Source organism: Schistocerca nitens, chromosome 2 (genome assembly GCF_023898315.1).
Source record: "Schistocerca nitens isolate TAMUIC-IGC-003100 chromosome 2, iqSchNite1.1, whole genome shotgun sequence".
Taxonomy (NCBI): Eukaryota; Metazoa; Arthropoda; class Insecta; order Orthoptera; family Acrididae; genus Schistocerca; species Schistocerca nitens.
Window position 1 is genome coordinate 482872321 of NC_064615.1, and position 15097 is coordinate 482887417.

General features: G+C 45.1%; 1 protein-coding gene and 1 non-coding gene across 3 annotated transcripts in view; both read left to right on the forward strand.

Moving 5' to 3' along the window:
* The window catches only part of LOC126236416 (extracellular sulfatase SULF-1 homolog), a 799264-nt gene that overhangs the window by 296844 nt on the left and 487323 nt on the right, over positions 1-15097 (forward strand). The window lies entirely within an intron of this gene.
* Positions 5582-5656, forward strand: Trnas-cga (transfer RNA serine (anticodon CGA)). The gene has a single exon. It is a non-coding gene; the product is annotated as a tRNA-Ser (tRNA).

The following is a 15097-nucleotide window of genomic DNA, read 5'->3' on the forward strand; positions in this document are numbered from 1 at the left end:
TCTTGTCCTGTCTTATTTTGTATTCTTTTGTACGGTCTTTCCTTGTCTCGTTTTGGCTGGTCTTGTCCTGTCCTTTATTGTATTGTACTGTACTGTACTGTTCCACAGCATTCCCTGAGTACCAGCAATGACATCACACCGTACAATGCCGAGGTCATTTACAAAGAGCGCAGGTCATTCACATTTTCATAAAAGATCTTCGAACACAAGCGAAAAATTATGGTCCTATATCTCTGACGTGAACGGGTCGTATGCTTGCGTATTATATTTCCACACATCGAAAATCTCCTTACGAATCAACATGGGTTTCGGTAACAATGGCGTCTGAAATTCAATTCGCTCCTTTCAATCACGAGATCCATAAAACAATAGATAGCAGCGCTTAGGTTGATGTTGTGTTCCTTGACTTCCGGAAGCGTTAGATATAGTTACTTACTGCCAAGCAATGAACAAATTACGAGCGTACGGAATATGAGACCCGCTATGAGATTGGATTGAAGAGCTACTAGTAAAAAGAACACAGCATGTCATCCGGAAAGGAGAGCAATCTTTAGAGGTAAAAGTAAATTAGGGCGTACCCCGAGGGAGTGTTCTAGGGTCATTACTTTTCACTATTTATATGTAAATGACCTAGGGGGTGGTATCGGAATTTCTATGAGGATGTTCACGGGTAATGGTGTTGTAAATAAACTCGCAACGTAAGGAAACTGTAGCAGAATGCATGGAGACCCGATGGCCTGTAACAGAATGCATGGTGACCCAATGCAGCTTGACGCTTGGTGCCAAGAGAGGCAGTTGACTAACAAAATAAACAAGTTTTTAAAATAATTGAAAAGCGACGATCGCTTCAATATCGTTTACTAGATCGTTTCATCTAGTAAACGATATTGAAGCGATCGTGGCTTTTCAATTATTTTAAAAGCAGAATGATCGCCTCACGCCACACCATGCGTTCACTGCAACATAAACAAGTGTTATGTATTGCACACCAATAGGTAGATAGATATATTAAGGTTCGATTCCACAACTATCAATCAGAAATTGGAAATAGTCGCATCCACTAAATAGCGTATATTAGGCGTACAGAACAACGTGGAACGATCACATAAAACTAACCGTAGCAAAGACAGATGCCAGACAGCGATCCGTTGGAAGAATCTCCAAGCAATATAGTGCCCCAGCGAAAGTGAGAACTTACGAAATCCTCGTTCCACCAATGATTAGATATCACATACTAGAATATTTACTAGATAAGACTGACAGAGAAAACAGAGAAACAGCACATTTCGCCAAAAGTTCATCCAGTAACAGCAGAAGTGTCACAGAAATGCTGTTGCATTTCCTATGGCAAACAGTACAAGAAAAGCGTTCTGAGTTTGGATGTGGTTTGTTGTTAAAATTCAACAACGTTCGTTCGTACATGTATCATACGACATACCGCTACGTCCTGTGTATATCTCGAAGAAGGCCCATAAAGATAACTTTAGAGAGATTTCATCTCTCACGAAGGCCCATCAGTTGTCGTGCTGCCCATGCAATATTCGCTACTGGATCAGCAAAGGCGGGATGGAGGGTGGGGGGTGAAGAGACTAAATGGTACACAAAATACCCTCCACGAAACACAGTAATATATATATATATATATATATATATATATATATATATATATATATATATATATATATATATATATAGACGTACAAGTTCGGAGATTCATTTACGCTATTGGCCATTAAAACTGCTACACCACTAAGAAGACGTGCTACATACGCGAAATTTAACCGACAGGAAGAAGATGCTGTGATATGCAAATGATTAGCTTTTCAGAGCATTCGCACAAAGTTGGCGCCGGTGGCGTCACTTACAACGAGCTGACATGAGGAAAGTTTCCAACCGATTTCTCATACACAAACAGCAGTTGACCGGCGTTGCCTGGTGAAACGTTGTTGTGATGCCTCGTTTAAGGGGAGAAATACGTACCATCACATTTCCGACTTTGATAAGGGTCGGATTGTAGCCTATTGCGATTGCGGTTTATCGTATCGCGACATTGCTGCTCGCGTTGGTCGAGATACAATGACTCAGCAGAATATGGAATCGGTGGGTCCAGGAGGGTAATACGGAACGCCGTGCTGGATCCCAATGGCCTCGTATCACTAGCAGTCCAGATGACAGGCATCTTATCCGCATGGCTGTAACGGATCGTGCAGCCACGTCAACAGATGGGGACGTTTACAAGACAACAACCATCTGCACGAATAGTTCGACGACGTTTGCAGCAGCGTGGACTATCAGCTCGGAGACCATGGCTACGGTTACCCTTGACGCTGCATCACAGACAGGAGCGCCTGCGATGGTGTACTCGACGAAGAACCTGGGTGCACGAATGGCAAAACGTCGTGTTGTTGGATGAATCAGGTTCTGTTTACAGCATCATGATGGGCGCATCCGCGTTTGGCGACTCCGCGGTGAACGCACATTGGAAGCGTGTATTCGTCATCGCCATACTGGCATGTCACTCGGCGTGATGGTATGGGGTGCCATTGGTTACACGTCTCGGTCACCTCTTGTTCGCATTGACGGCACTTTGAACAATGGACGTTGTTACATTCCAGATATGTTACGACCCATGGCTCTACCCTTCATTCGATCCCTGCGAAACCCTACACTTCAGGAGGGTAATGCACGACCGCATGTTGCAGGTCCTGTACGGGACTTTCTGGATACAGTAAATGTTCGACTGCTGTCCTGGCCAGCACATTCTCCAGATCTCTCACCCATTGAAAACGTCTGGTCAATGGCGGCCGAGCAACTGGCTCGCCACAATACGCCAGTCGCTACTCTTGATGAACTGTGGTGTCATGTTGAAGCTGCATGGGCAGCTGTACCTGTACACGCCATCCAAGCTCTGTTTGACACAATGCCCCGGCTTATCACGGCCGTTATTACGGCCAGAGGCGGTTGTTCTGGGTACTGATTTCTCAGGATCTATGCACCCAAATTGCGTGAAAATGTAATCACATGTCAGTTCTAGTATAATATATTTGTCGAATGAATACCCGTTTATCATCTGCATTTCTTCTTGGTGTAGCAATTTTTTAATGGCCAGTAGTGTATGTTACGGTCTCAGGGCTCGCACGTCACCTCCCCAACGGTCTCAACACGAACGCATCTCTAACAGCAGATCAATAAAGGGCCTTTTTACACGCATCTAGTACACTTCACATAGAAATTCTAGTAAATTCAGACGGCGAATTTTTGGATCTGCCGAACTGCGGGAAAAAGGATTTTTTCCCCCTAAAACCTAGTCGAAAGCATTAAGCACAATATGTTTCTCGCCGCTTCCGATCGGTTTTCAGCGGCAGTGGTGGTCCACTGGTGATCGCGTGATCCTGTGCATAATCGAATTTGTTCCCACACGCTTGAATTGCTTGGTCACGTCGCTATTCTTCAATAATGTGGGGTATGTTAGGCGCACAGCGATTAGTTCAAATGGTTCAAATGGCTATGAGCACTTGGGGACTTAACTTCTGACGTCATCAGTCCCCTAGAACTTAGAACTACTTAAACCTAACTAACCTAAGGGCATCACACACATCCACGCCCGAGGCAGGATTCGAACCTGCGACCGTAGCGGTCGCGTGGTTCCAGACTGTAGCGATTAGTTTTTTTTCGATTTGCCTATACAGGGCCGTCCATTGATAGTGACCGGGCAAAATATCTCACGAAATAAGCGTCAAACGAAAAAACTTCAAAGAACGAAACTGGTCTAGCTTGAAGGGGGAAACCAGATGGCGCTATGGTTGGTCCGCTACATGGCGCTGCCATAGGTCAAACGGATATCTACTGCATTTTTTTTAATAGGAACCCTCATTTTTATTACATATTCGTGTAGTACGTAAAGAAATATGAATGTTTTAGTTGGACCACTTTTTTCGCTTTGTGATAGATGGCGCTGTAATAGTCACAAACATACAACTCACAATTTTAGACGAACAGTTGGTAACAGGTAGGTTTTTTTAAATTAAAATACAGAACGTAGGTACGTTTGAACATTTTATTTCAGTTGTTCCAATGTGATACATGTACCTTTGTGAACTTATCATTTCTGTAATAAAAAATGGGCGTTCCTATTTTTAAAAAGCGCAGTTGATATCCGTTTACCTATGGCAGCTCCATGTAGCGGGCCAACCATAGCGCCATCTGGTTTCCCCCTTCAAGCTAGACAAGTTTCGTTCTTTGTAGTTTTTTCGTTTGACGCTTATTTCGTGAGATATTTGTCCCGGTCCCGACCACCCTGTATATTTTCTTATTATTCTGTTTTGTTGCGTGCTAAGACAAAGCTAAAGATCAGAAGCGTAAATATGCTTTCAGGAAATAAAAAGAAATTGGGTAAATGTAATACCGAAGTCTACAGAAACGAAGCTGCTCACAGAATATAGGAGGTGGACAAAAATATGGAAACGCCAAAAACTCAACACATTACCATGCCTAATATGGAGCAGGAACACCAGTGGCTTTTAAAACAGCTTCAGGCCGTCTCTGATTGGATAAATACAGAATTTTGTATGGTTTCAAAAGAACCTTATACCTTTCTTCATCCAAAATAGTGGGAAGTTGTAGTAGCGGTGATGGAGGTAGGTGGATAGCAACCACGCACCCTTCTCCCCAACGCAGACGACAAAGGCTCAATAATATTGAGATCTGGAGACTGCGGTGGCCAGGGGAGACACGACAAATCGTCCTCGTGCTCACATGAGTAGTCCTAGACGGTGTGAGATGTGTGAACAGGGGCCGTATAGTTTTGGAACACAGCATCACCAATGGGGAACATACATTATACCATTTGATGATCGGGCAAAATGGTCTCATAATTCTTGGCTGTAAGGCGACGAGGCCCAGTAACCACGGGACCCGTGCGACATGTTTCACTTTTGGGTCGTAAACTCGGCCAGAATTGAAAACTGTGTGAAACAAGAGTCACTCGACCAAATGACAACCTTCCATTGCTCCACAGCCCGGCTTCTATGTCATCGGCAGCACGTTTTTCTGTTACGGCCATTTGCATCACTGTTGAATGGTTTTGGAATTCCAACTAGTCCTGCAATTCTCTGCTTACAGAGCTCCCTTGATGTTGTTTTGGTTCTGAGAGGGTCCGCAAATGCGACATTTGGTCCTGCAGTCACCTCTGCAGGCTTCCCCCTCTTCCTTCTCGTCACAATCCTCTTCAATGACCGTCCTTCTCTTTCGTCCGCGCTGTGACTTGACGGATGTTTTACAGCGTTCCCTGTACGCGGTGTAAATCTTCGGTACGGTAGCTCTTGTAACATCAAACCGTTTCCAGAATGAGATTTTCACTCTGCAGCGGATTGTGCGCTGATATGAAACTTCCTGGCAGATTAAAACAGTGTGCCTGACCGAGACTCGAACTCTTGACCTTTGCCTTTCGCGGAGTCTCCGCAATATCCTTTCTTTCAGGAGTGCTAGTTCTGCAAGGTTCGCAGGAGAGCTTCTGTAAAGTTTGGAAGGTAGGAGACGAGGTACTGGCAGAAGTAAAGCTGTGAGGACGGGGCGTGAGTCGTGCTTGGGTAGCTCAGTTGGTAGAGCACTTGCCCGCGAAAGGCAAAGGTCCCGAGTTCGAATCTCGGTCCGGCATACAGTTTTAATCTTGCAGGAAGTTTCATCAAACCATTTGTCTGCCTTTGTTACGGAAGCAGCCACCGTACAAGCTCCAACAATTTACCAACATTCGAAGTCATCTCCAAGGCAAAGCATACACAGCCACGCAGAACACTTCTGACACGACTGGCACTTGCAACGAGGGCAATGCACAGCTGCCTTTCGTGGTCAAATACAACAGCACCACCTGCAGACTTGCTAGCGCCTGCTTTTATTTTCAAGCATGCATCTCTCGCTGTCTTTCCATATTTTTGTCCAACCGCTGTAACACCGGTATTAGTGTATCGCTCCATGTAGATCAGTTCAGCAAATTACGAGATCGCGTGAACAGGGCGCGTGATTGTTTCTGTAGAGGAACTCCGCGGCAGTTACAGCACAGCGCTCAGTAACTCGTGGGGCGGCAGCAGTGTGGGCGGAAGACAGCCGCTGCGGTCTGAAGGGGAGAGGGAGACCGCTGCAAGCGTAATGGCGGGGGTGGGGGCGGTGTGGGCGGCATAATGACAGGGGGGCGGGGGTGAGGCGCCGCGGGGCGCCGCCTGGTCGAGGGTCTGTCCACGCTCTGCGGCGGCCGCAGCTGGACGCGACACGGCCACGCAAGGGAATTCCACCCCTGGCCGACACCGCCACCACTGAGCGTGGCGGGCCCGCCTGTACGCAGCAGTTGCACTAACTCACTCCAGTAACTGTCTAGAATTGTAATACACTGAGCAAACATAAATTCTTTATCTTTAGCACCCACACATTTACACTATTGGCCATTAAAATTGCTACACCAAGAAGAAATGCAGATGATAAACGGGTATTCATTAGACAAATATATTATACTAGAACTGACATGTGATTACATTGTCACGCAATTTGGGTGCATAGGCCCTGAGAAATCAGTACCCACAACAACCACCTCTGGCCGTAATAATGGCCTTGATACGCCTAGGCATTGAGTCAAACAGAGCTTGGATGGCGTGTACAGGTACAGCTGCCCATGCAACTTCAACACGATACCATAATTCATCAAGAGTAGTGACTGGCGTATTGTGACGAGACAGTTGCTCGGTCACCATTGACCAGACGTTTTCAGTTGGTGAAAGATCTGGAGAATGTGCTGGCCAGGGCAGCAGTCGAACATTTTCTGTATCCAGAAAGGCCCGTACAGGACCTGCAGCATGCGGGCGTGCATTATCCTGCTGAAATGTAGGTTTTCGCAGGGATCGAATGAAGGGTAGAGCCACGGGTCGTAACACATCTGAAATGTAACGTGCACTGTTCAAAGTGCCGTCAATGCGAACAAGAGGTGACCGAGGCGTGTAACCAGTGGCACCCCATACAATCACGCCGGGTTCAAAAAATAGTTCAAATGGCTCTGAGCACTATGCGACTTAACTTCTGAGGTCATCAGTCGACTAGAACTTAGAACTAATTAAACCTAACTAACCTAAGGACATCACACACATCCATGCCCGAGGCAGGATTCGAACCTGCGACCGTCACGCCGGGTGACACGCCAGTATGGCGATGACGAATACACGCTTCCAATGTGCGTTCACCGCGATATCGCCAAACACGGATCCGACCATCATGATGCTGTAAACAGAACCTGGATTCATCCGAAAAAATGACGGTTTCCCATTCGTGCACCCAGGTTCGTCGTTGAGTACACCATCGCAGGCGCTCCTGTCTGTGATGCAGCGTCAAGGGTAACCGCAGCCATGGTCTCCGAGCTCATAGTCCATGCTGCTGCAAACGACGTCGAACTATTCGTGCAGATGGTTGTTGTCTTGTAAACGTCCCCATGTGTTGACTCAGGGATCGAGACGTGGCTGCACGATCCGTTACAGCCAAGCGAATAAGATGCCTGTCATCTCGACTGCTAGTGATACGAGGCCGTTGGGATCCAGCACGGCGTTCCGTATTACCCTCCTGAACCCACCGATTCCATATTCTGCTAACAGTCATTGGATGTCGACCAATGCGAGCAGCAATGTCGCGATACGATAAACCGCAATCGCGATAGCCTACAATCCGACCTTTATCAAAGTCGGAAACGTGATGATACGCATTTCTCCTCCTTACACGAGGCATCACAACAACGTTTCACCAGGCAACGACGGTCAACTGCTCTTTGTGTATGAGAAATCGGTTGGAAACTTTCCTCATTTCAGCACGTTGTAGGTGTGGCCACCGGCGCCAACCTTTTGTGAATGCTCTGATAAGCTAATCATTTGCATATCACAGCATCTTCTTCCCGTCAGTTAAATTTCGCGTCTGTAGCACGTCATCTTCGTGATGTAGCAATTTCAATGGCCAGTAGTGTAGGTAATGTTTCACTATCATCAATCGGTTCATTTATCAAATAATGAGTAAAAATTTGCATAGTAATACAGTGTGTAACGGATATAAGTGCAGATATTTTTATATGTGATACCTTCATGTGTACACACATCAGTCTGTTGCCTGTTTTTTTCTCTGTCTCAAACAGTTCCCAGAAACACGTCACAAACTTTAAGACTGCTGTTTCCTTCGTAGTCTTACTGCAGCACTAAATGGACTACGCCTGTCAGTATAGACTAACCATTCTGCTTCCATACATCCAGTTTTCATTACCTGGCCTGCTGTGCAGGAGAAAATAAGCATTAATAATGAAAATAAAACAGTTTGTGCGCCAGTCACATGTTTATTTTGCCACCTCACATTTCGATGGCTGACACCTTCAGGTGGAGAATTGTTTATTTACGTAGCTGGTCTTGGTGAACAGTGCAGACGTCTTTTCGCAGTAGCAGACCAAGGGCAGTGCAGGTTAAGTTGCGCCTTTTACTAATAAAAAAATGTTTGCATTGGAAATGCACTTTCTATTACATAAAACAAACTTTTTGACAGTGACTTCACGGATAACTCCTGATAACCCTTGATCAGCTTTGGATGAATTTAGTTTGGCGACAGAATCTTTCAAAATACAGAATTTTATTTGTGCTCAATACTGTAGTGCATCCATTTGAATGAAACACAACACAATTTGCTTGAAATGCTTTATTTGACAGATCAGATACACAGTTGATACACATTAACTGCACAACATGTGATGGCAGAAACAAATTTTCATTTAAATTAATTCCTTCTTTGTGCCTGACTGAGAATTACTCCTCTTTGCCCTTATTCAGAAGATATGGGAAGCGCTTAGCAGAAGGATAATGTGAAAATGCCTCTTCAGATCCATTTTTCACTAAATTTCCCAGTATTGACATACATGGAGAGACTTTAACAAAGTTATTGCAGTTATTTATTTGTTTTTCATTTTTTTCTGGAATTGCTTTATGAGCTGCTGCTGCTGCTGAGGTGCTGGGGCAGGTCGTGTTACATCCTATAGTGAAATTTTTAATGTATTTTAAATAAATTCTGCTACCTAGCTATTTTAACGTTTTAGTAAACTAGAACTACATGTCTTAAAGTAGTATGATAGTGACTAACTGGTGTGTCAGTATATTGTAAATACGTTAGAAATACGATACACGCTAAAACTACATGTACGTCAATAAATACGTACATAGTCAATAAATTTGGCCTCTAAAATGCATATGCTAAGAGGTATGAGCACATCCTCATTTAGATACTGTGAAATAAATCTCTTCTTTTGCAAGCTCTTTGATTTCCATATTTTGGAAGGTGGTAGCATGGACTAAAACAGGAAAAAAACATTGTCTAATAAACATAGGCTGTAAGATACACTCTGGCACAATAAATTGCCATGTGCCAGTAGGACTCGCGCACTAAGGGTTTAACACATACTCAGTTATGTATGTAGAGAATTTATCCATTCCGGGAATCGAGAATCTCGACCATTTTTGCCTTTTATTGACACTGATACTGACAAGATACCGGTCCAAGGGATTCCAATATTTTAGAGAATGTTTTGATTTCCATAATATAAATGTGACAAACAGTCATGCAGGAGGCTGGCCACTATTATTACAATAATCAGTAGCTCTGCATTCAGGCTGACTGGGTCGCAATGTTAAAAGTCAAATATCAGACAAGAAATTACTTTATTGCTCATATGGCTCGCTTCGGACTGGTCTGCGATGTCTCTTTCATAAACAACTTGAAACGGCATATCTACGTACAATAATCGCTCATGCATATCTGATGATTGATAGATTCTGAAACGCGTCATGTGAGCAATCAAGTCATAGCTTGCCTGACTTTTGACTTTCACCATTGCGACCCAGTCAGCCTGAATGCAGAACTACTGATTGCTTTAATTTCAAGACTGGCGTCCGATAACAAAAAATGCAAAAGGAATATTTTTTTGTATGATGTAATTACAGATTTACAGTTTTAAGATTTTTTTTGCCTTTTGTTGTACTGTGAAACCCTCCTTTTCGCAAAATTTCTTGATTCTAAGCCAAAAGAAGGTACCCTATAGGTTCTGAAAAGTGAGAATGCGAGTTTTAAAATATGTGACATAAATGGCCATATCTTTTGATTGCACTGACTTCGATTTTTTACACCGGCAAGGAACCGTACATTTCAGTATGTGGCAATGCGTCTGCCCGTTCCTGAGAAAAAGGGTTTTCAACAGTGGGACAGACAGTCAGACAGACAGATGCACAACAAAGCGTTCCACGGAACCTTAAAAACGACGTGCGACCGAGGAGCTACGTATATTGGTCACAAACTCATTTTCATGCAGGTATCGGTGGAAAATGCAGAATTATAAACCTTGGCGGCCGATGGATGAATGTGTGACACTGCTGTGCAATTATACGGCCCACCTAGCAAGTATAGTAAGCAGGGGACTTGTCGATTCCAGGACAAAGTTTTTGCGTATTTCATTTGGTGTACTCAGTTGGACAGGCGCTTGAACAACATAAGCAGGTGTCAGCATTTTAGAGGGGACTCAAAGAAGCTGGCAGGAGTAATCGGCGAATCGCTCGAGGTTCGAATAGGAGCGATGCCACTGTTCGAGGATGTTGGCAGGAATGAGCGAACCATGGCCCAGCACAGCGTCCAGAAGGAAGCGGTTAACCAAGATAGACGACGGAACAGGAGGTCCGAGCAATCGTCGAAGAGAGACTTAGAGCCCCGGATTCACTATTATCATCGATCCGACGTGCAACTGGTGCTTCAGTGAGCACGAGGATCATCAGTAGGGAGAGGGAGGGTGAGTTCACAGAATGGGACCCGAGCGCACGGCGACTATCATTGACCTCTCTACACCAACAACATCATTTGCCGTGGTCTCGGGCACATTCGGCCTGGAATCTCATTGGCTGTAGTAGAACTGAATCAGTGACGAGTCACGCTTCGAAATTAGCCCCGAAGACGAACGAAGACGTGTCTAGAAGCACTCCAGACAGCGGTGGAATATGAATGTATCTCCTGCCATACTTCCCGACAACCAGGAGTGACAGTCTCGGGGGCCATTTCATTTCATAGCCCACACACGGCGAGAGTTTCTACTGTTTGTCACCGTGCTTGTCAATCATATCTGGGCCAGCAAGGCCGACGGATCTCCCTAACTGAGAATGTTTCGAGGATTATGGGCATAGCCCTTAACCAGTTCGGGATTCTGATGATCTAACACGCCAGTTTGCCACGATATCCCTCAGAAGGACACACAACAACTCTGTCAATTAATGCCAAGCCGAATAACTACTTGCATAAGGCCCAGAGGTGCACCAGCGCGCTATTGACTTGCTCAATTTGTGAAGCTCTTTTTATTGAATGAATGATCCAATTTGCCTGAAGTTGTATTCATTTTTTGTCTGTTCATGTACATCACATCTACCGATCTCCGCCCCATTCGGACAATTCCTTTATGGCGAGTCTTAAGAGTGTGTACATCCAAAGAGGTCTAAGCAGCTGTTGAGTAAAACAGACGTGTTTCGCTACAGCAAAGATGACCAAGTTCTCGTAACTCTAAGATATCCATTTTAGAGTCAATGTTTACTAGATGTTTTTGCTTCGAACTGTCGTTCCTGTCATTTCACTGAATACTGACCATTCTTCCTGGGACACTCTGTATAGCCGGCCTGGGTGGCCGAGCGGTTCTAGGCGCTTCAGTTTGGAACCGCGTGACCGCTACGGTCGCAGGTTCGAATCCTGCCTCGGTCACGGATGTGTGTAATGTCCATAGGTTAGTTAGCTTTAAGTAGTTCTAAGTTATGGGGGACTGATGACCTCAGAAGTGAAGTCCCATAGTGCTCAGAGCCATTTGAACAATTTTTTGAACACTCTGTGTAATTTAAAGTCCACCGACGTCTTTTCCTGTCCCTATTAAGGTTAATCTCATGAACTACTGTAGGGAATTGGATATTTTCCTCAGTATTAAATGATTCATGAGAGAGGTCTGTGTGCATAATTTGCTACCGCTATGGCAGACCAGTCGTCCGGCCGTAGAGACTTATTGCTACCCTTGCGAAGCCGGGACGGGTCAGTAGTCTCAATACAGTCAAATAGTCTATGCTTTCTTATATGTTTATGACGTTGTAATAATTCTGTGTCATTTATTTTCTAGTATTATTATATGAAATTTATATGTTTATACGACCAATCTTCCTCCGCTGAGGTCATGTCTAGGCATGCAGATGTTTCTGCGTTTGGCACTCAGTTTCAGCTCATGACCAGATGACACGGGCTTGGTTTCTAACACTTGGAGCCAGTGCAGACTGCTGTACTGTTGTACTGAACTGAGATGGCGATCAGATGAGGACTTGGACGTTTGGTACAGAGCCGGATACCTCCATCTTCTCTCCTTTCCTCACAGCGCTCCGCTTCATCGCCATGTCGGTCCTCGCTACCTGCTCGCGCGGCCATGGCCGTCATCTCCTTAGACTTCGCCATCCAAGTTCCAGAATTATTGGAATTGAATCTGCTTCTGCGAACTCGTGAACGCGAGTCGTACCTAGGCATCGGAATTATCACGGCGTGGGAAGTGCGTGGCGGCGCCGTACAGCTGTCGCCGGAGGTGATGGTGCGTGCACCGCGAACAGAGCCGCAGGCGTCATAAATCTGCTGTCGTCATTAGCGATGCGGGTGCTGAAAAACTGTGCGAGCGAGCCGCTTACAAAGTGTCGCCGCCGTGAGCCTGTGGGCAGGCCGAGGGCCGCCCTCGTTTTTGCAGCGTGAGGTGCGGCTACATGAAACGAGCTGCAAAACAAGCACATTGCAAGACTTTTTGCACCAACAGCTGAGCTACTGAAACGTTCATTTCGTCCGGCCTAGGGCCTGCCGTGACGCCACGCCAAAGACGTAATCGCAGCGGCGGGAAGAATCCACGCTTCCGTAAAGCCGTCGTTACACGGAACGTGTTTCTCATCGTCAAGCACGCCAGACGTGGTTTCCATCGAGGTTGGTGTATGCTTAGGAACGAGATGGTACATCTCCCGGAACGTGCTCATCATCGTGATTTACGAGCGCAACGCTCTCCAGCGGCACTTGTCGGCTATCTGCAGCTCGCTCTACTTACGAAAATGGACGGCTGTAAAATTGTTCTTGGGCTCTAATAAAACGCACATTTCCTCCCTTGTCCATATTCTACTGATATTGTTCTGTCGGTAGTACAGATATATAAAACCTTCTGTATCCATGAACATGTCACAAGGCAGAAAGTTCCATTCTCCCTTGTCCATATTCTGCTGGTATTGTTCTGTCTGTAGTACAGATAAATAAAACCTTCTGTATCCATGAACATGTCACAAGGCAGAAAGTTCCATTCTCAGTCATCTTATTAAAGCTTCATTACAAAAAGCGCGAATTTAAGACAGCCCTCCACATAAGATAAAAAAAATTTCATCACTCACACTTTTTAGTAAAATCCTAGTTCCAGGGTTGCCAGACTTCTTGTCTCTGCGTACCACTTACCATTTCTAGACACATCAGCGTACCACTATAGCCTGTTCATTTTTTTAATGGACCCGCCGTTGTACAGATACCGCCAAAACAGTGCTAGACGATCTCAGAAGGGCCACTGGAGACGCTGTGTCCGGTCAGACTGTAATGAACAGGTTACGAGAAAGGACCTTATGATCTAGATATCCTTCAGTTCTACCGTTCCCATGACAACTGGCAACTTTGTCTCGCAAGAAACGTGTCATGCAAGACAAGTTCAGATATGGCCATGTTTCTGTGCGGAGACCCGTGGTGAGCGGTACGTGGTAAATGCCGTCAGAAGTTCTATGATGTTGTTGGGCGAGTTCAATGTTGACAGCCACACGGATCTTATCTTTGTCCATGGTTGCCTTACCACCAGGCAGTTTATCGAACAAATCTTATTGAACCATGTAGTAGCTACCGCATACGGTAGTGGCCCTGAACTCCTTCTAATTCCAAGGCCTATGTGGCGGTCAGCGGGCATATCTTGCGAATCCTGAACGTGGAAGTAATGGAATGACTGGCGTTGAGTGCCGAACTAAGCCCCATCGTGCACATGTGGGACATGCTGTAGAGAGGTATTCGTAGTCGTCCTATTCCATCATAGACTGTCCAGTAACTCTGATGGGCTCTTCTCGAAGAATGGGAACGAATACCACAGGGTGACCTCCGTAGACTTATAACACGGAGACTGCCATGTGGGTGTCAGACAGTGATAAACGCTCACGGAGGGTATACACGTTATTGAAGCTCTTAAAGTCCAATGTAAAGCTCCCAGGATCACGGGATGATTGATTGTTTCCACTTTGTTTTCGGCACTTGTCAGACATTTCAGTTGTTTTTATGCAAACGATCGAGGATATAACGATCTTTTGTTGTGTACTTAATTTGTGAAAGATAAAGGTATAATTTGGTAATTATTGCTCAGTGAAGTATGGCAGACGTTCAAAGTCATGTTCTACTAATTCTTTTGAGCAGTGTATTTACATAGCATTGAACATTACATAACATACTTTTATTAATTTAATAAAAAAGACCCATTTTGGAAAAAGTGAAGATGAAAAAATTTTGGATATAGAATAGCAGGACGCAAACTAGCTACACTCACTTCGTTACTCCACGCCTCTGTGAACTACATTAGGCTGAGCCCGCATCTCGTGGTCGTGCGGTAGCGTTCTCGCTTCCCACGCCCGGGTTCCCGGGTTCGATTCCCGGCGGGGTCAGGGATTTTCTCTGCCTCGTGATGGCTGGGTGTTGTGTGCTGTCCTTAGGTTAGTTAGGTTTACGTAGTTCTAAGTTCTAGGGGACTGATGACCATAGATGTTAAGTCCCATAGTGCTCAGAGCCATTTGAACCATTAGGCTGAAATCATACAAATATGATCAAGCTTTTTATGTTACAATGCTTCGAAGGCTTCAATCGCCAATATCCTATTCACTAACATTTAATTACAACAAATCGCACAGACAACAACGTGTTTTTAATGAATCTCCTATGTACCGTTGCCTTAAACGGCATTCATAACGCGCAAGTTATAAAAACAATGGAATAC